At 40.9% G+C, this 22,957-nt stretch overlaps 1 protein-coding gene across 1 annotated transcript in view; it reads right to left on the bottom strand.

The window, feature by feature from the left end:
* tmem65 (transmembrane protein 65) overlaps window positions 1–22,957 on the bottom strand; it is a 39,627-nt gene that overhangs the window by 12,887 nt on the left and 3,783 nt on the right. The gene's annotated exons all lie outside the window — the stretch shown is intronic.

The raw sequence follows: 22,957 nt of genomic DNA, 5'->3' as shown, positions 1-22,957 counted from the left end.
CATTGTGGCTGATGCCGATATATGCACACATTTTTTTCCAGCTGGCTGAGGAGACTGTTATGCATGCAAGCATAGATTGTACTAAGTATGATCAAGAAAGACAATATATGAAGGAAGAAGTTAGGAAGACTGGAGTTCAGGAGCTCAGCATTAAAACTTTAATGAACCTGCCAAGTTTTTGGAGCAGTAGAGTTTTCATTAAGTTTATTAGACAGACAGGATTAATGTGTAGGATTTAATTTCTGGTCCACACTCCGGGGCAGAAGGTGGCGGTAATGCACCTAATACACTGGTCGCCAACCGCCGTTATAAACTAAAAAGAAGAAGTTTTTTTTTCCAAACAGAGTGGTACATCCTGTCAGCCAGGGTGTTTCCTATCTGTGCAGCTGAGTATATCAGCTCCTCTGCGGACTATTTTACCGTGACGGTCCCGGTGCTTCCTCCACAGGCTGCATTTCACTCAGCTGCCTGTCAGACCCGCTATCTTCCCACTTTAACCTCGGTGCTCCAGTTGGATCCACACGGAGAGCCAGAGCTAACGTTAGCTGAGAGGCTAGCAGCGCGTTAGCAGCAGCATGGCCGGAGGGAAGCACAACCAGCTAGCCTCCACTAGCCTCCCAGCTAACGTTAGCTGAGAGGCTAGCGGAGCGTTAGCAGCAGCATGACTGGAGGGAAGCACAACCAGCTAGCCTCCGCTAGAAGAAGCAGCAGGTCTGACGGGCAGCTGAGTGAAGTGCAGCCTGTGGGGTAGACACCGGGACCGTCATCGGCAGAAAATGTTAATTTCGGACTGATGCCGATATTTCATTTTAGAGCTTATATCAGCCGATACCGATGACGTGCCGATAAAATATTGCATCCCTGTCAGTTGGTATGTTGATCTTGTTTATTTGCACATCCAGCAAGTAAAGATAAACAATGAGCTGAGAGTCGGGTGAGCTTTGCATGCTGGGACGCAAATGAGTGAAATCAACAGTTGCTCGCAGTAAGATGAAGAATTAATCAAAGGTCTGATCTGGACTAACAATAAAGTTTGTTGTGTCTTCTTGGTGTTTGTGCTGACAGGAGCTGCTTGTGTTTTCTGTTCTCGTTCCTTCCCCAGACACCCTGAGAGGAGAGGACATTATAATCTGGCTTTTAGTGACGCATTTTGATTTGCTTTAATTTTTTATGTGTGAAAAGAAACCAAACCAAGGAGAAAAGTTTATCAATTCATCTCTAAAAACACCTTTATGTGCAAAAAGAGGAAATACTGAAAAACATAACTGGTGTGCAGAAAAATGCAAAAACTGCAAATTATAATGTCAAACAGCTGATGGTAACTATTTAAATCACTTGTTTTATTCAACCAAAAGTCCAACAAACCCAAAAGTATTTAGCTTACTTTCATATATTCATCAAAAAAGCATAAAATCATCACATTTAAGAGGCTGGAACCAGTGAATATTTAGCATTTATTCTTGGAAAATAACTATAACTATTAATCTATTGTCACAGTAGTCGCTGATTACTTTTCTGTGGGATCGTAGACGAATCATTGCAACTCTAATTTCCAATTCTAACGTCACATGATTAATATTCCTTCTACCTCTAATTGGCGAGAGAGAAGCAGCAGACTCCTGTCGGTGTGTCGAGCGCCCTGGGGAGACACTGAGCTGACACAGGAGAAGTGGGTCACTGGAATACCGTCTCAGCCTGAGACCAATTACAGGAACAAGGTCAATTATAGCAAAGGATTAATGTGCTGAGCACTTCACTTTCTAACCTCTGTGTGTCTTGTGTGCTCATTTTGTATAATTTTCGTCAACTTTTCTGCCAAGTTTTGGGGAAAAGAAGCAAGAAAGATGCCAAGAAGAGCACAGATATAAACAGTGTGTGTGTGTGTGGCTGCATTAAAGGCTTCAGCAGTCATATCAAGTGGATATCTGACACATTTACACTCTTTTTAGCATCAAATTCCCTCTTTGTGTTTCCTCGGACAGTGTTTCCCTGTTGACTTGCAGTGCAAGTATAGTAACAAAGAGAGGGACTTTGGCACAAAAAAGACTAACGTTGAAACATCGGTATCGGCCAATAAAAGCTCTAAAATGAAATATCGGCATCAGCAATTTCTGCCGATTTGTTGCCATCTCCTCCGCCTCCTGACTGTGCTTCCCTCCACGGACTGTTTCACCCTGACGGTCCCGGTGCTTCCTCCGCAGGCTGCGCTTCACTCAGCTGCCCGTCAGACCTGCTGCTTCTTCCCACTTTAACCTGAATAACAAACGGGGGCTCAGTTCTCTGGTTGAATCCAAATGCTAATGCTCCGCTAGTCTCTCAGCTAACGTTAGCTGGGAGGCTAATGGAGGCTAGCTGGTTGTGTTTCCCTCCGGTCATGCTGCAGCTAACGCTCCGCTAGCCTCTCAGCTAACGTTAGCCTCGGCTCTCCATGTGGATCGAACCGGAGCACCGAGCCCCGGTTTGTTATTCAGGTTAAAGTGGGAAGAAGCAGCGGGTCTGACGGGCGGCTGAGTGAAATGCAGCCTGCGGAGGAAACACCGGGACCGTCAGGGAGAAACAGTCCGTCGAGGAGCTGCTAAGTTTGGCTGCACAGATGGGAAACACCTCGGCTGACAGGATGTACCACTCTGTTTCGGGGGAAAAAAAAAAATCTTTTTGGTTTATAACGGCGGTTGGCAACCAGTGTATCAGGTGCATTAGCGCCACCTTCTGCTCCGGAGTGTGGACCAGAGATTAAATCCTACAAATTAATCCTGTCTGTCTAATAAACTCAATGAAAACTCTGCTGCTAAACTCTACTTCATATTAGCTTCAGATAAACTTTTAAATACATTTTTGCACAGAAGGAGGACTGTGGATTTTGTCCTCCATCATTTCCATTGTAAGGTCATTATGAAGGGATCTTCTAATGGTCAGTATGAACAGGAGGAATGATTACAGCAAGAAAAACAGTTCACAACACTGTTCACACTTGAAAAATTGTGAACCCGTCCTTTAAGAAGCTGGACTCATCTTTCAAAACAAACAAGCAGCAGCGCTGTTATCAGACTCACACCTCGCTGTGTAAAGGTCAGCGTCTATTTAAGTACAGAGGAGACAGAGGCTCCTTCAAACAAACAAACCAGGTCAGTTATATATTCTGCTCCTTCAACATGAAACAGAGCCGTTACCTTTACTACTCTTTAAAAAAAAGGAATGTAGGACCTCCAAAGAGTGACCAGCTGTCTGTCGATGTCAACCTTAATTCAACCCATCTTCACTTACTCCCAAAGCTCCCATCACCTTCTGAACAAGTTCTTCTCTCTTTATTAAAAGAAAATACGTCCACCTTAAAAGCTTTAAGGATCCTTTAGTGGAAACCAGCAGTCTAAATATCAAAGCCAGTGCCAGAGCCCGACTATCAGAGAGATTTGTGTCGTAAAATTCACACGAGGATCTGAAGTTTCCTTCTGCTTCCTGATTGAATGCTCAAAAAGCTGAAGTTGCCAGGCAACAACGGGACGAGCCCCCCCCCACCCCCCCCCCCACCTCCCCGTGTGCAGTGAGCTATTCCAGCAAAACATTGCTCGAGGGCATTTACTCTCCACTGTGACTACAAAAACAAGTTAGTAAAGGTAATCTTTAATCCTGGACTTGCTGCTGGCAATCTGGCAACTCCTGGAGTTAGAAAATTAAAATTCAGGCAAAGAAGAAGAAGAAGAAGAGGAAGCCTGAGCGGAGCTGAGCAACAGGCTGCGACAACTGTCAATTAAGCAAACGGACTGTGAAAACGTTCGTTGTTTAATCCGACTGAGACTGTTGGACCGTTTAAAGTACCTCGTATACTTTTGGATAAACTCAAGTTTGTCCTTCTAAGTGTTAAAAAACACATCTGACTGAAGCACGGCGTAAACATCCACAGAATCAAACCAATTAAACCAGAATTTAGATTTTTTTCTGTTGTCGGTTGGTTTAATTTTCTGTTTAGTAAAAGTCTGTGTAGGTTCATGATTGAAATCTGTCTCCGCACAGAGAGAAATATGCAAACAGCCGTGTGTACAAATGATTCTGTTCTATAAATCTTAATTATTGTGAAACTTTATGAATATTAATTTCAATTCCTGCAGTTTTACATATTAATGCTGCTTCCTGCTCCACAAGTCTTTTAATAAACTGCAAAAAGGAAAAAGAGGCAAAAGCAGCATCTGCGAAGTTCTTCAACAATCATTACATGAGACCTTTACACACAACTGTCACTCAGTTAAAGTGCAAATAATATATTTAATGCTTCATTATTTTCAGATAAAAGTGTGTACCCAGTGACTAAATGTAAATCTAAAAATCTAAAAAGATCTGTAGTCAGGTTTTATTTGCTAAAATCTGATGGTAATAATCTAAATAAACTATCAAGTCTGATGCAAGATTTTACAGACAAGGAAGCTGCAATTAGTTTAATTTTGAAGCTTATTTCATTATAACATTAATATGTTAGGATGTTTTATGGAACAGTGAAAAGGAAACAGATGGAAATGTACTTTTACTTGAGATGAATGTCTGATGTATTAAACTGAATTTAAATGAGAGGATTTTATAAAGTATTTCCTACATAAAAAAATGATTTATTCTGTAAATGTGCTGATTATACAAATGTAAAGCAAAACTAATAAAAGGTCCGCCTCACTGTTCGCCAGCTCTCTGGAATCTTCCAACATTTTTATCATTATATATTATTTATTGACTTTATTGAGAGTTTGTCACACGTTATCAGTAATACTGTAATATTGCACAACTCGTCACTTTGAACACTTGAACGGCGCCATCTTTGCATCGTCATGAGCTGCTGATTCGATGTGACGGCGGCGGTCGTCCGTTTAAATCACCGCTGATCCTCTGTCTACTTATGAAGCTTATTTGATTCACACATTTGGATAAAACCTTCTACACCAGCAAGTCTCCTGAGAACAAACCTTATATCTTGGAGGTGGACAGTGAACCAATCACATCAAAACTACTTGACCGAGACATAATAAGCATTCATTACTCCCCAGAACGCTGCTACAGTCTCGCACCCGTCGACCATCTTGTCTGATGCCGATATTTCAGCGCCGGTCGATGTTTACAGTCCCATTAGCAACTTGAGACTGTCCAGACGACATTTTAGTTCATCTCTATAAACAATCTCTATAAAAAAGGCTAATAAAAAGCTAAATCGTCATTGGATGATAGCCAGTGGGTTATGAGAATGCATTCTGCTCTCCACACAGACTATTTACCTGCATGCAACCAAAGCAAACTTGATTGGTCAGTACTACTCGCACTACAAAGTGGAAACCAGAATCCTGTCCTACAGATTCTACATCCATATGCAGATCTGTTTCTAGAGATGAGTCATCATCTGAAAAGCTGGGCCAAACCATGATTAACATATTTGGGACCTCAAAGGCTCACAACCCTGTTACAGTTTCTTTAATGATGTTAATAAACAAACAGCAACTAAAACAAAAAAAAAAGAAATAAATAAATAAAGAGAGAACTAGGCTACATCAAGAAAGCAATTAGCATTTTCAGTCAGTGCCTCAGTGGTTTATATACAGATTTAATGAGATGGTCTAAACTGCATCGACGCAGCATAGTGAGGTCAGACAGTAAGATACAGTCAGTCTGTATATTCAGCCTCTGCACTGCAGTTTGTTAAGTAAGTCATCAGCACTCCCCCCAGATGAGTGAATGCAGGAGACGTGGAGCTCCGAGCGGGTGTCTCGGTCTGCTGCAGACGGTCTCATAAAGCACATAATGACAGCGATGTGAGTCTAATACAGTTCATATGTCAGTGTGTGATTAAATCAAACATAAGCTGACTGGTGGGGGGGGTGTGTGTGTGTTTAATTAGACAGTGGCAGATGTGTGCTGTCAAACTGCTGATTAACAGAGTGAAACTGCTCTACAACACACAGCACACACTCCTCTGTTAGAGCTTTCACTGGGAATATTCCGGATTATTTATTATTGTATGTTCAAATAAATAATTAATAAAGTTGATGTCATCTTACAGTCATTTAGCTGATACTAATACAGTCTAGTTTTCACTGGTGGATTTACTCGTTACACTGTCCCTGTGATGCTTGATGCTCGATGCAGATGTCAAAAATAATTAGCATTTGTCCTGATTTATTACTGAACACTACACCCGTCTGAAGGAGCTGAGCACTGATAACATCATTTCATTGTTTTGGCATGAAGTGGATCCTTGAAAACCTCCTCGTAAGATGTGTCGACTGTCAAAGTCTCAAGTGTAAAACGAGAGAGACGTTCTCCCTTCAGTAAATTAGATATGACTATGCATTCAAATAGCCTGGAGGTTTGTTTTGGATCATTATCTTGCTGTAGGATGACCAGCTAGGTGTAGACCGACAGGTATCATGTGGTTCTGTCAGGGTTCCTGCAGCTTCACCAAGTTAAATTTAAGATTTTATTAGATTTTAATATCACATAGTATGCCTAGAATAATAAGTGCAATGAGAAATAAATGTTAATTATTTAAAAGGTGCAATGTGGAGAATTTAGTGACATCTAGAGGAACCAACTTGGTAGAAATAGAATATAATATTCACAAGTATGTTTTAATTAGTGTATAATCCCATGAAAATAAGAGTCCTTGTTTTTTCGTTAGCTTAGAACGAGCCCTTTATATCTACAGAGGGAGCAGAGTCTCTTCTACGGAGCCGCCATGTTGCACCGCCATGTTTCTACAGTGGCCCAGATTGAACAAACCAAACACTGACTCTAGTACTGCGGGCGGCCACCGTAGGTTCTCCTACACACTTATTACTCATTAATCATGACCTGGATGTGGATAAGCAGCAGAAGAAGAATGGATGGATGGATTAACTAATTCAAACAATAACTAATTCATTTAAGGTCAAAGGTCTGGTATAATAGAATCAGGGATTTTCCAGCCAGGTTTTGCTAAAATCACATTAAAAACTGTAGGAGAATGAAGGTCAGGCAACTGTGACCTGGAATGAGTGCCAGGTCACGGTGACCTGTACCGACGCCAAACATGTCAGTCCACCGAACCAAAACAGGAGACAACTGGAGATATTGGGAATGATGGAATACCACACACACACACAATTAGTGCAGAGACGCCTGCTCAAATTTGGTTAAAGTCCAAAGTTAAGTGAAATTGAGAAATGCCCCACCATTCTTCTTTAGAATTTGAGGGTGCCAAAAAGTCTGGCAAAAACAGGATGAGACTTGTCACGCAACATGAACACATACACACACATACACACACATACACACACACAGCCTGTCTTCTGTATTAAGAGGCATGTCATGTTCTGTAATGTTGGAATTTTTCTGTCTACCTTGTTGGTGAGATTCCCCATCTGACACCTGCATCTCGACCATCTGATTCCTCCGTTGTCCGCCTCTTTCTGCCACAACAGAATTTTATAACTAACATTACTGTTACATTTCACATTTAAGACTTCCGTGAATGAAATGTAAGACTTTTAAATACCTTCTTTTTTTTTTGAGGAAACCTAAATCATTGCTTTTTAAGACTTTAAGACTGCAAGTCACCAACTCCGGATCCAGCAAAACAGCATCAGACCATCACACTTCACTTCCTCCTTCAGACTTTTATACACACAGACGGTTTGTCAGTAATCAACTAATGTTTGGACTCCTGCAGGAATCGTTTGCATCAGCTTTAGAGAAATCTCTTCGTCTTCTTTAAATTGAAGAACGATCAGAAAAATGGAAAACGACAGACTGTCCTATTGAGTATCCAGGTAACGAAGGACTGTCATGTCACACTCGGCTCCCATCACACACACACACACACACACACACACAGTGAGAATGGAAATTAACACCGAGCATCGGCCAAATGCTTCCTCCTCCTTCACCAGCCAACCCGGCAGCTCATCAACCATCACTTGGACATTTAAATATTCGGGATGCCAAACCTTCATGTGGTGTAAAATTAATTAGCAGAGTCACTTTTGGCAGAAATAGTACACTCGTCACAGTTTTCACTCTGGTGTCTTCTGATTAGTTTCCACATCAAACCTCCAGACGTCCGTTTTCTTAAATGTCACTCACTCGGTCTGATTAAATATGTCACTGAACATTAGGCTTTATGAAAGTTGTGCTCTGAATATAAGTTGTCATTACAAGACTTGTGAATCTGAGATTTGCCTTCGTGGTATCTAGTATAGAGTTGTAAAGTGGCGGCAGCTGCTGGTTCTGGGTTTTTCCCTCCATTCTGTATCCTCACTTCAATGATGTTCTCAACAATCCTGTAGGTTTAAGTTATGGACACAAGTGTTTATTATTGCCAGACAGCTCAAAATACTACAATACCCATGTGCCTTGGCTGCCATCGGTATGGGAAGATTGACAACTTACTAACTTACGACAGCTAACGTTAAAAGTAAAGATTGATGTCGGCTTCCCGGCTCATTTTAAAAAAGACGAGAGAGAGAGAGAGAGCAGCAGTGGTCGAGCGAGCTAGAGAGTGAATGAAGAGAGGGAGTGCTGGTAGCGAGAATGCTGGTGAATCAGATCAATAAAACCTTATTTTCTGATTGTTTCACAGCGGTTACATTCTGGAGGACAAATAAACACGTTCACACCCCCCCCACACACACACACCTCCGCTCGACCCTGAAGCTGAACGCCGCACCGCCTGATTTGGTCTGAACCTTTTCCTCTGCTCCGCTCACATTCACCGTCCGAGAGGCTCCCAAACGCTATTGATTTCCGAATGAATGGATATTTGGCGTTTGGTATTTTTGGCATTTAAAAAATATTTTTGGGCCTGGCGGGGGTCCTCATTAGCCTGGTGGCCTGCCAGGCTTGTACTATTATAGAGGAAACACTGCAGTATGTCACCAGTATGGCTTCCTTGGACATTATGATGGAACCACCTGTGCTTTTACCGCCATGAGTCAAAATATCAACTGTGGAAAAAAAGGCCTATTAATTTAAGCTGCAGATTGTGTTTTCTCAACATTGTAATCTTTATCTTACGTCTGCTGTTATGCCACATTCATTCTTTTAATGTTGCAGTTACAGTAATTATGAGTTTCTGACTTGTAAATAACCTTCATGTCAAAACTAGGATTTCTCTAAAAGCTCAGATAAATCCGATTTGGCACTTAATAATACGGAAGCGCCTGAAAATCAATCAAACACCTCACATCAAAGTCTGTCATTAAATCTAATTAAACCAACATTTAATGGATGTAATGTAAATTTTTATCAACGCACATTTTAAACCCTCATATAACTCAGTTATACTACTTCCTGTGAATGCTCCTTCTGATCCTTCCCATCCATCCGACATAGCGTGAACACGCCGTGAGCAACACGTAGATCATCATTTTGAATGTGCTGTCGTACTATTTGTTGATTGTTGTCATGCTATTGTTGATTGTCTTTCTTGTCTCTATGCAGTGCAGGCATATTTTTCAGAAATGTTATTAATATGCATTGTCCCTGTCAAACAAAGTAATAAAATAAAAACAGATTTGAGCTCGGTTACTGGATGTTTCTTACCAAAATGCAACATCGTTGTTAACTTCTACCTCAAAGTTTGTATGTCTACAGGTTTGCAAAGTTGACTTTTTATCAAAGAACCAGATATTTTCTAACATAGTTGTTTATCTTTTGTGCTGATGATTTAATGTCTATTTAAGTTTTTAAACTTTGACTAATTTATGCATCACTGTTGCAACTGTAACTGTATGCACATGTTGTTATTTCTGTTACATCAGGAGTGTTTGTCATTGTATTATATTGTTCTTATTTCTTTCTGTGTGTGTATTTTTTTTTTCCAAAAAATGCCAATAAAACTTTAAATCGTAAAAAAAACAAAAAACATGTCTATGGGAGAAATGAATGTGACTTTTACTTTTGGAACGAAGGATGCCGGAAATAGTTTCTCCCACCTCACAACTCAATATCTGTAGAACGAATAACTCTGAGGGTAATTACCCCACCTCACCAACAAACTTTCATATGTAATCAATATAAAAATACAACATGTGGCGGCAGTATTAGTGATTACAACTTTCATTCTTAGACCATGGGCTTCATCTGCTGCTTTCACAGCCTCCACTCTGCTGGTTTCAGACTGGGAACCAGTTGCTGCCATTAGAGCATCACTGAGTGTTCAGAACAAATACAGCCCTGCATCAAAAAAAACAACCCCACAGAGTGCTGTGATGGTGGTGGGTGGGGGGTGGGGGTGGGGGGGGGGGGGGGGGGTGCTGTTACAGGTTCCAGTAAAAAGGTGAAATATTACCCAGGAGTGCCAGTTTGAGTAATAGATCCAGAGTCTGAAGGCCCAGTGGTTCATAAAGCTATAGGGAGGAGAGGGACGACTCTGGAAAGTTATCAGAGGGATGAAAATTTTATCCTCCATCGTGATGATCACCAGGTTAACAACTGCGGCTCTAACTTTGTCAGTGAACAGTAAAACCAGTACAAACTGTTTCCTGCACTGGAACTACGGAGACCAAACTATGAACCCAGAACACAGGCGCTGCGGTGCCTCCTGCAATACAGATATGATCAATTATTTATTAGTTATCTGGTAGAGATGCACATCACCTCTCTCTCTCTCTCCCTCTCTCTCTCTCTCTCTCCATCACAAACATTAGTGAGAACTGTCTCTTACACTGTTGTGACTCATTAATTAACCAGTCAGCCAACCAGTATCAAGTATTCTCAGAGGCGCTGGTGTAAAATTAAATGTTTTAATAGTACTTTTACTTCTTAGACTGCTGCCGTATCAGTAAAGAAAGTGAGAATGCTCTAGGTGAGTACAGTTAATGTGATGTTAAAACTTCCACAAGGTGCTTACAGCAGGTACAATAAAAGCTTCCAGCAAAGAAGATGGATTACTACTTAAAGTGCAAAGCAGCTTTAATAAAGTCTGATTAGTGAGCTGATTAGGTGAGGTGTACTGCACTTTAAGCAGAAATACATCATAAATATATATATACACACCTTTGCTGCAGCTCTTTTGCAATTTCAAACCTTTTTCTAAGAGCTGGAGCTTTTACACTTTTTCAGAGCCGTGTATGAACGCTGACCTCGCCGTCCGTATCTTACAGCGTCTGCCGACAGATATTATAGCTCTGATGTGCGACTTGAGGACAGCAGATGTCTGGCTAAAAGAAAAAGCACTTTGCTTCAAAAACACAAAAGCAAGACACCTCGGGGGCAGAGTTTAACTCCGCTGTGGACTTCCTGCCTGACAGTCATCAACCTTTAGAAACAGCATGTGGCTCAGTGGAAACTACAGGCCTGCGAGGCCAAAATAACCAGAGCCGACCACGCCTCTCTGCAGAGATCACAGTGTCAGGAATATATAGCGATACATATCCAGTACAGCATACCAACTGGTGAGTCATAGAGCGGATGGAAGCAAAATAACCACCGATCACTGACACTCTTTGACAAGTTAATAGTCTATAAACTTGGAACTAGCAGCAGACTGATACTCAGACAGTCTGATACTGCAGTCCAGATGTCGGTCAGATATCTTTCAGTTGACTGAAAGCCTTTAAATTATTTATGGAAATGTTTTCTGTGCACGGTCAGATGCTAAATAATGTTAAGGCATTTATATATCCAAGAGTTCCTAATTCTGAACAGATGGGAGAAGTTATAACACTTTAAAGATCTGCTAAGTTTTGAGTAAAAAAAAAAAACACTCATACTTACTTTGTTAAAAGGTTCTTCTCAAGACAAAATATTTTCTGGTTAAATTATTGTTTAGTCTATAAAGTGAATTAACAAAATAAAATAAATAGTGAAAAACTGCCTCCATTATTTCCCGGCGGCCAAAGTGACGTTTTTAAATTACTTGTTTTGCTCAATTATCAAAAGATAATTCACAGTGACATAAAAGAGAGAAACGCAGCAAGTTCTCACATTTAATTGGAACCAGAGGATATTAAATTATATATTATTGTTACCAAATACTGAAAACTGTTGTTCATTAATTATGTGTAATTGATGAACCGCTAGTTGTGAGAGATCATTTCTCAGGAAAAGAAATCTAAAGCCTAATGAACTTCATAAGGGCTGCAAATAACAATTATTTTCATTATCGATTGATGTGCGGTGTCTTTTTTTTTCTCCAATTAACCAATAATTCAGTCTATAAAATAGTCAAAAATGTTCAACACAACATCTCAGAGTCCAACATCGCTTGTTTCTCGCCAACTGTCCAAAACTGTAAAACAGGAAAAAGCTGCAATAATGTAAATATTTGGCCTTTTCAGTTAATTAATTCAGTTAATCGATCAACCAATCAAACTGTGCAAAACCTTTCAGATCAGGTATTTGTTCCCAAATAAATATGAATACTTCAGAGGACACCAGCATAATTTAAAATGTATAAACACCCGAATTTGGGAAACCGTGTTCTGATGTATTGAGTTTTGCAGTTGATCAGGTTTTCTCTCTCTCTCTCTCTCTCTCTCTCTCTCTCTCTCTCTCTCTCTCTGTCTCTCTGTCTGTCTGTCACTGTTTGCGTGACTGTGTGGAGAAGTTTCATCTCAATCTCCCTGCATGAGGCAGCACTTCTGCTCAGTTAAAGCCGTTTCACGCTGCGGCCGACCCGGCAGGCGCCGGCGGTGACTGAAGGAGGCAGCTCAAGTTTTGAAGTTGAAGACCTCATTCGTGTGCCGGTCAAACAGCATCTCTCCTTCGATGCTGAGCAGGTCTGCACAATATATAGTTTTACAGCATCGACACTGACATGTACATATGTCACAACAGTCACATTGCAGGATGTGCGATGTCAGGTAGGGCAATTAAGTCAGATGCTACAACTTTTGTTTTGTCTGTGCGTGCAGACTCTGTGTATCACCTGTTACTACTATCATCACAGATAATGTCTCCTGGATGCTAGAGGCAGACCTTCAGTTATGCTAGGCGGCTTGTGAGTACATGTATTCCCATTATAAGTGACACAGTGCTGGTTAAAAGCTAAAAAGTTACTGGCACAGGGCTGGTCGGTGCCCTAATGTTAGCAGTATAGCTGTGAGTGTAGCAGTGCAGTGTATGTAGAGCTATTTGTCAGGGAATAAATGCTACACCTCCTCAAGATCCAACCCCCTGTGTCTTGCTTGTCACCTGCTGATTAAAGTGAAGAAGGTAAGCCGCGAAGTTAGCGAGCAAATTTATGCTGTGTCTCAAATCACATACTTCTGTACTTACACTTAACATTTTGAGGTTGGATGGTGCACTCACTTCTCGCCCTCAATGGTCGCCATCTTGGCTACGTAGCGGAAGGGGAGGGACCACTTTTCAAACTGGAAATGGCGGCCGGGTACGTTGTAACTACGGTGAACATCACCACATTATACGAATGTAAGTTATACATGTGTTTTTTAGCACCAAGCACCACTATACTGTTGTCAGATATAAGCCATCAGTATGTTCTTTGGGTTAATTTAGCAGTCTGTAATGATTTGGTAGCGCAAATGCGAATGCTAACACTAGCTAATGCTAATTTGCGATCGTCATTTCCGGTAAGTGCACAACGGCTGTGTTTGATTTGAGACGACACTACCCTGTAGAAATTCTCGCACTACACCAGTAATATATAGTGCACACAGTGTACTACATGAAAGTGTACTAACAGAAGTATGTGATTTGAGACACAGCGTTAGCATAAATGAGCTACACGTTGCCTGCTGCAACCTGACCATGCTCCTGAACACACAACAGAAATGTGTGGCTGCTGAGTCTCTCCAGAGTTTTTTGCTCAGCAACCCCCGCCCCCCCAATCACAGAAAACAGATATCGCAATGTCAGTTTTTTGCAACATCATGCAGCTCTACTGCCAAGTGCCTCGAACCACTTCGTCAACAGATGGTTCATCTGTCTCGAGTCTCAGAGGAAATAACTGCTTCGTTCCCAGAAAACCCCTCAACCTCACTTACACAACATTCGATGACACTGACAAGTTCCTGAGTGTGCTGGCACACTGCAGGGAGCGAGCCGAGTGGATGACTGAAAGCACACACTGTGCTGCATGTGGCAGCAGGATTTACTATTGTTATTATAGGTGTATGGAGGGTAAACACTCTCCACCACATCAGAAGGGAAAGAAGGCTATTAAAAGTCCTTTAAAGTTGAATCTTATATCTTGCTAAAAGGCGAGCGGCACAGTTCATGCTTTTTGTGATTTTCTGTTATTTTTACACTGTTACGATGTCAGATATTAAACATTCCAAAACTTGCGGTGGATGTATGCAAAAATGAAATAAAAAGCTGAGGCTTCAGCCTGCTCTGAACGCTCTGTTTGCTAAGTTAGCTCTACTTCCTCCTCGTGATGAGATCGTTCACACGCACAAACGGCCGTCTGACTGTAGCCTTTGTTGTTTGTTCCATGTGTTGTTTATGTTGCATATTTCAGATCAAATTTGGGAACGGAAATGGGAGGCAGCTTCCTGAGGCTGACCAATCAGAACAGAGAGGGCTCATCAGGAGGCAGGGCTTTAAAGATACAGGAGCTAAAACAGCCTGTTTCAGACAGAGGCTGAACTGAGGGGCTGCATAAAGGACCAGTATAAGATAAATGAGTTTTAACCATAAATCATGCAAAAATATTCCAGTAGAGCCCCAGAAAATAATTATAGACCTGGAAATGTGCACGATACGTTCCCTTTAACATATTAACATGATGAAAATACCCCCTCATCTTTAATACATTTTAATTACCGTGTTCTTTGTATCCTCAGTGACAAAACTAGTTCATCACAAGCAGAAACGCTCCATTCATTAAGTATATAAAAACAATTACAGTACATACTCACTCAGCTTTGGTTTTTAAAAGAGGCTGTTCAGTGACACAGTACCTTCCCAAACACAGAGCTGCCCTCACACATTCTGCACAAACATCTGCTGGTGTGGGAGGCATTATTTGAGCTGCACACTGGTGGGTGAAAGAATGTTATTTCTGGAAAGTCACGTTTTTAATTTCAGAACCCAATACTGATTTTTCCAGTCTAGTGCTTACAGATAATCATGACAAATGGCCTTTTTTTAGGGTCATCGATCTACAAAGTTGTTGTATATTTTTTACTCACATAACCTTTATTTGCCAAGACTTGCAACACAATTACTCCAGAATTTTGAATCTTACAAATTTTCAACCTCCTCCTGTCGCGCCTCTGCCTTCTTCTTCTTCTTCTTCTTTTCGCCAGGTCAAACAATTCTTGCTATACTCGATGACATTGAGCCTGCTACTCAAAGATGCCATGCAATACCCGGCATTGTCAAAGTGCTGTCAGCGCTCCTGGTTCTCGCCTCAGGCTCCTTCCAGGTGCCTCTGGGTTTTCTCAACCATCCATCAGCAGGAGGGTCATGTGGGATGTTATACCAGCCGTTGTTCGTAGAGTGAGTGGCGAGATAGATCAGATTTTTCCCCAAAAGAAACGGGAAATTGAGGAGACAAAGCAAGAATTTTTGCCAGCTTTCCCAATGTTGACTGTACACAAGTCCCTCTAGTACCACCTTAAGACAACAAGATGTTTTTAGAAACAGGAAGCACACATAATCAATCAACGTCCATACATGACAGCTACATTTTTAGGAACCACAGAATGGTGCAAAACATGGATGACAACCCCTTGCTACTGGGTAAGAAAGTTGTTTTGAGAAAAACATCTGGGGTGAGATATTGATTGCCCGGATCGTAGCGGTGGAGCAGCGCTGTATCGTCTCTCCGCAGTATGCCAGATTATATTCGCATGCTGCATCCTTCACAACATAGCCGTGAGAGCCAGTGTGTGTCTTCAGGTGCACAAACATGATCGAGATTCACAGTGTGATGAAGAGGAGCCACCTGCCCCCGCTGTCTCATTTGCAAGCAGACGAAGGCCAGGCATGTCAGACAACACATCGTTCCACATTGTTTCCAATAATGCGTTCTGTTTTCAGTGAACCTGTTATGACCTTGCACACGTCTCTGCAACAATTCCACCTACCTGTCTGTAAATAGTACTTTTACATTATTATTATGATTATTATTACTATATGCTCCGGGTGGCTGTGGTTGTAGGGTTGGCGGTTCGATCCCTGGTATAGAACACTTCAACACAGCTTGCTTCACCAACAAAAACACATAAATCAGTAAAACTAAGTGTGAAAATAGCAGCTCACCAGCCTCATTGACAGGTCAGCACAGTGGGTCTTATTTTGGCCTGAAGATTCAGGACCACGGACAGCTTTGCTCCACTGTATCAAGGCTACTGGGGAGCGTCCGAAGTACTACCACCACTTCAAAACACCAGCTTGAGGAGAAGAAGAAGCTACATAAATAAATACAAGGATATTTTGATACTGAATAGAAAAAATATATTTTTTAAAAAATGTAAGGCTTTTGTGTTTACGTGCAGCAAGAGGTGAGAGTAGAAGAGGAGGGAAACCAACAGAGTGAGGGAGGACGACACCCTTCATCATCATCTTCTTCTCTGCTAGTGAATCTGCTGAGGAAGACCTTCACTGACGCTAAGAGTTCAGAGCTGAGGAGGACGTGACAAAGTACAGTAGAGCTCCACCACTGTCTCGTTTCCTCCTCTGATTTCTAAGTGGTCCAGGAGATACTTGTGTATTCTGGACACCAGAGTCTCCTCTACTGCAGGTGATATAGTAACAGCTCCTGATCTTACACATTCAGTCCAGCATTCACTAGCTGTTGCACTTCAATGCATTGTTATGATTTCATTGTGGCCTATTTTTTTTTGTGTTTTCTCCATTATTTATTGTTTTACCACATATTCAACAAGCATTATTTTTGTATGAGAGCTGCTGGCACAGAATTCTACATTGTTTTTGTATGAAAGCTGTTTTTGTTTGCTCCTCTATGCTCATTGCCCATAACAGGAGGAAGTCTTTATTATTGTTCTTATTATTATTATTTATTTGTGAATAAGAGCAGCTTTTTATGTGATCAAGTGATTCAGAACATGCTGAAGTCTGTGTTCATTTACTACAAGGATGCTGCTGCAGGCACACACTTGATTCTTCTCTTGTTGGTTCATTGCGATGTTGGCAAATGTAATAAGTTTACAAATCTATTCCATTTGTTGTGTTAATGAAAGATAATGGAAGTAAATTCATTTGTTTTAATTATGGATCATTACAAACACACAAACATTTTGAAGATGCATTAATATGCAGCAATAATCGTCTTATCATCTTATCGTAGCCCGATGAATCATTCCCGCTCCTATTGTGAGGCATTGAATGAGATTTTTTCTTCCGTCCTCCTCTTCAAATCATGCCATCTTCTTTTTCAGTCTGGAGGTGTGTTTGCAACAACCAACAGCACTGATAGACTGGGATTTTAAATCCCAATGGTTTGTCTGTTGCATTTAAAGTTTGGAGGGATGCTTCTGCACCTCGTCGGTCGGGACTTGATGCTCTTACTGTGTTCTTGATGCAAAGGAAACATCATGAATAATTGCACTCGGCTGCAAAACTTTACAGGCGTGTTTGCACCGTCATATCCTTAGTGCAATAACTTTTGTGAACCTTGACACAGGGGCAGATGGCGGTTGCGAGTGATGCGCAATTCATGAGGCTATCAGCGGCCGCAATCTATCAATCTATCTATATTCAGACTTTCATAGTGCGTTTTAATTGGACTCAGTGGGAGATCCTGTCCGGCTGGGAGCATAAAGACCCTAGAATAACAATTCGATGATTTATATCACGTCAATACATAGGTATGGATGAAATGAAGGTACAGCCACAGGGATCAGAGTGATGATGCTGCATAAACACATCTGAATTTTTATGTTTTCCTTCTCAGAAACACTTCAATTGATTCAGGAAACGCTCACAACAACAATAACACCATCTTGACACATACATTTAAAATCACTTCCATGCTTCAAAAACATGGAAATTGTAATGAAATATCAGCCAATAGTTCCTTAGTACTGTACATCAACAGCTCAGGGTTTTTCTCTTCTTAAAAGGCAAATCACAGCTGAGTGACACATATTTCAGAGCTTATTAAACTGATACCTGAGGGGAATAACCAGTGAATGATACTCAGAACATGTCTTCTGAAAGATCCAATAGAAAACCTTCAAATGTAATTTAATTATATTAATATAAACTGCAGATACTGATGCATTTATTCATGAATACTGTCAATCACTGAGCTCTAGCCAATGAGCAGCTCAGCTTTTAGCAGCTAAAACTTGCCAAAGGGAACAGTCAGATCATCACATGATTTCTTTTGTCAAACACGGTATGAAAAGTATGATCGAGACTTTAACACGTCACATTACATCTGCTGCTTCTGTCAAACACAAGAAATTACAATCTCTCTCTGAGGGAGGAGATAATATAATATTCCCTGGAGGGTTTCCTACCTGCAGCTCTTAGTCTTCTCTCCTTTTCACCACATAATGAGGAGCATCAATGGCCGATTCATTAATATGGAAACCGAGCAGATATCTGGAGCTTCATTAGTGAGAACATCGTATTAGCGGTGTGACATTTAGACAAACTGCTGCGGAGAGCAAACAAACTGTTACTGTTCAAAACCTTTAATTTACTTATCGAGCTTCATCCTGCGTAGAGCTGGAAGATTTAATGAGCTGTGTGAGTGTCGCTTGTATTTTCTGTTTTCTTGCTCCTGGACCTGGACTACCATCGGCTGCTGGGACAACACCGTGAACTTTGTTCCACCACAGATAATGAAGGACCTTTAACCTGGAGCTTCCCATAACCTGTACGGTCTTGGTCCTTGGCTCCGTTTCCAAACGAGAATGTTTTGGATATACAGTGCTGTGCAAAAGTTTTAGGCGCATTAGATGTTTTAGGTTCTTATCCATCAGGGAGGCGTCTAATTGGTCCTGAATTTATCCTGCAGCATGACAACGATCCCAAACATCCAGCCAGAGTCATAAAGAACCATCTTCAGCTACAAGAAGAACAAAGAGTCCTGCAACAGACGGTTTGGCCCCAACAGAGCACAGATCTCAACATTATTAACATGAAGAGACAGAAGAAGAACTGTGGCAACTTCTCCAAGACGTAGGAACAACCGACCTGCCGAGTTCCTGAAACACTGTGAGCTCACACCAAATACTGATTTAATTTAGGGTTCTTCTGTTTACTGAACTTATCAATAATAATAATAATAATAATAATTTTCTGTACTGTTTGGTAGGCGAGTGGAGTGTTCTTCACTAGTGCAAATAATCTGTTATATACACTCTCTAAAAATAAATGTTTTGGCTCAACAACAAACTACATCGAATTCAGGGAATCAGCTTTTCCTCTACAGTCTATGATATTTTTAATTACCACATACTTAATTGGCAGCATAAACACACGTTTTTAAGTTGATTACCCATTAAAATTAAGTTTTTCCACAATATTTAAAAGGATTTTTAAAAGGTATCATGTAGTTAATTACCATAATTATGAACACAAGTTTTTAAGTAGATGAAAAATGTGTCTGTGGCTGAATTCAGATTACACAATCTAGTTAACGGTTACATGAATATGCAAAAATAGGAACATGTTTTTCCTCCTCACTGCACAAATGAGAAGCCTTCTTTAGCTGAGCAGATTTCACAAATAAAACTTTATCATTCTAATCCTCTGCTATGCTAAACTAAAGGGTAGGATGGCCAGATTACACTGCTAAATATGACGAGCCTTAGCTACCTGTAGCTAGTAGTGACAGAATCCATCGAGGTGTGTGTTAGCAGGTGTCGCCTAATTTCTGTGTTCAAGTCCACTATTGGTCATATCACCATTGAGAACATGCCCAAAGACATTGCTTTAGTAAATTTAGTTTATAAATGAAATGATAGTCACTTTGAAAGGTGTATACAGCTCCTCTAATACACAGTCTGAACTGTCTGATTTTGTCCAGGCGTGTTACGTGGGTGGGGGACGCTATTTGAAATCCTTCACTGAAGGTGAAATTCAGTCATCAAGCCAATTTCATTAAGTTATTACAACCTTTTGTTTTAAATCAATGAATGCAGAAATTGGAGTTGAAATTACACACAATATAAGGTAGATGTAATTACCAACATCATTATGTCAACACAATCAAAATCAATTTTTTATCTTGCAACTATGCATTTAATGAAGCAGTGGGAAAAGGTCTCCTGAATTACTTTCAGAGTGCACAAACAAAAGCAGAAAACTTAAACATTTCTTTAACTTTCAGTAACCAACGATCACACCCTCATCATCATCAGAGTGATTGGTGTTGGCGTCTTAAAATATGCTCCATTATCGCCATATTTAAACAATTATTGTGTCTCCTTCCTCTCTATGATGGTGCCTTTGAGTGTGGCGATCCGATACACCCATAAACTCTTTTACCTTTCAACACGTCGGACAAACTAGTTGCAAAAAACGTTCACTTGTTGACCCCTGAAGATTCATCTTTCCTGACAAACTCTCGGATGTTGACAGTCAGCTGTCATTAATAAACAGTGGCCTCGAGGTCAAGATGCCGATCACGAACCCTCCCCGGTTTTCTCCGACCGTCATTCCCCATCAGGCTCTTCATTCATTTCCTCTCATATCTCTGTCACTATCTAGGAAAAAGCATTCATTGGAAATGCTTTCCAATACAATTACATTAATGTATGTCGGTAACATTTGCCAAAGAGCCAGCACAACAATACCGGAGTGCTGCAACTGCAAAACCTAAATGGTACGAAGCCATTATTAACGTTAAGTTATGGCACCTGTGTGGTTTTTGGGTTAAAGCACCAACAATGAACCACAATATCTCTGGTTTGAGTCCAGCTGCATCTCACTCTTCCTCATTTCCTGTTGTCTTTCTACTGCTGTCTATAATAAAGGCTTAAAATGCACCAAAAATACCTTTTTTTTAAAAATAGTTACATCTGCGTTTGACATGTCAAAACCTGTGACAAAGGTCTTTACAGCATCTCGCGCACTTTCAGCTCAATGTGACCTCACACTTTTACATTCACTGCGAGCCTCTCGAGTTAAGTGGTTCTGCTAAGTGTCTGAAATGTAGATGTAATGTTTTAATGAGCCTGCAGCTCAGCTCGCTGTCAGACTGACTCAATGGGGTAAGAATGTTTCACGGCTCTACAGTAAACGCTTCCTATCGTCTCACTGTTCTGCATTTAGCTCATTAGTAGAAGAAGTAAGTGTGTGGGGGGGGGGGGGTGTCTGGGCTGTAGACAGTTGCTTATTAGTGAAGACTTTTAGACACTCATTCCTACACTGGGCAATCTAATTAATAAGCTGCACAGCGCTGCAGAAACAGAGGCGCTGCTTTGGTGTGCCGTCCCACTGAGAACAATCTGACAAATGTTTTTACTTACTTTTGTTAACATGCACAGAAGAAGCAGAGTTATTGTGAGGAATCAGAGTGAAGCAAGAAATTGGAGAAGGTGGTGACATGCACAAAAATAATACAATGATCTATTTCTAAAATTAGAAATAGAGACAAAGAAAAGCAACAAATTCTCACATTTTAGGAGCACAAAGCATCAATTAATAATTATTTATTAGGGCTGTAGTCAACCAAAGAAAATCTTGGTCAACTGAAATTGTACATAATCTCCAACTGTTTTGAATACCCCCCGTTTTCACAGGTAATTTGTTAGTCTGTCCCTCCCGCCACAGGAAATAATGGATTAATCCTGGAAGGCTGTTGATGTAGCACTTATCTCCTTATGAAAGTAACACAGAGATTATTCAACCAATGAGAATTACAAGAGCATATCAACCAACTAATCGACCAGTCGACCAGCAGACTACAGCCCAATTATTTATGCCTTACCTCTCTCCCGCTAACATCAACGAACGACCCGACATCTACCAGAACAAAAACCACTGACTGTAAGTGAGAGATGCTTTGCAGAAACATGGTGCAAAACCAAGCGGCAACATCTGGGGCTGAAAAATGAAGCCTTTGCGGAAGTGCCAAAAAGCTGCATTCTTTCTGTTGACCAGCAGGGGGCGACTCCACTGGCTGCAAAAAGAAGTCCAATTGTATGGAAGTCTATGAGAAAATGACCCAACTTCTCACTTGATTTATTACCTCAGTGAACTGTTTCCTGATGAGTTTATGGTCTCAATCGCTAGTTTCAAGTCTTCTTCAATACGGCATGACGTTCATTCTGTAAAATTATGTTCCCATTTAGAGTTAAATAGATGATAAAGCAGGGTATGCCTCAGGGTGTGGCTACATTGTGATTGACAAGTTGCCACCACGGCGACAACATAACGTAACCATTGCATATGGGCGTAGCTGCTGCTATTTCACTGTGTGTTTTCAGTTCACTAAAGTTAATTGTAACATTGTGGTCGCCAAAAAAGAAGTCTTGTTCAGCATTTGGTTGTAATAAAATACTCATCAATGAGTCGGATGATCAGTTTTTCCAGTTGAGTACATTTTGTTTTAACAGTTTTAGGCCTGTTTTTCCCTAGCGAAAATTAGCATTAGCATTAGCTTTATCACTGTTAACTATGGCTTGGCATCGTGCTAACCAAGCTAGCAGCTAGTGCTATGATCAGTTCCACCCTCTCGTCCAAATATGGTCACTTCTGGCTCCAAAAATCAAACATGGCGACGGCCAAATCCAAGATGGCGACGGTCAAATCGCTACACTCAAGGCTTCAGAACAGCAGTTCACAAACAAATGGGTGACGTCACAGTGACTACGCCCATATTTTTTACAGTCTGTGCAAAACACATTACAGATCTTTCATGTTATTATGAGAAGTGTAAGCGAGGAAAAAGACGTCACCTACAATAGTCATAGCTGCTCACTCAGAGCGAGCAACAGGATGCTGACTGCAGTTCACTCAACGGCCACCGGTGTCACTAATGAGAAGGAATTTCTTATTCTTACATATAGCACCTTTAAAATTGGTCGAGCTGATTTACCAGTCAGGCTCTAGTAGGCAG

The sequence above is a fragment of the Thunnus thynnus genome, chromosome 15 (assembly GCF_963924715.1).
Source record: "Thunnus thynnus chromosome 15, fThuThy2.1, whole genome shotgun sequence".
NCBI classification, from domain to species: Eukaryota; Metazoa; Chordata; class Actinopteri; order Scombriformes; family Scombridae; genus Thunnus; species Thunnus thynnus.
Note: the sequence above shows the minus strand (reverse complement) of the source record. Positions and strands in the feature narration are given on the sequence as shown.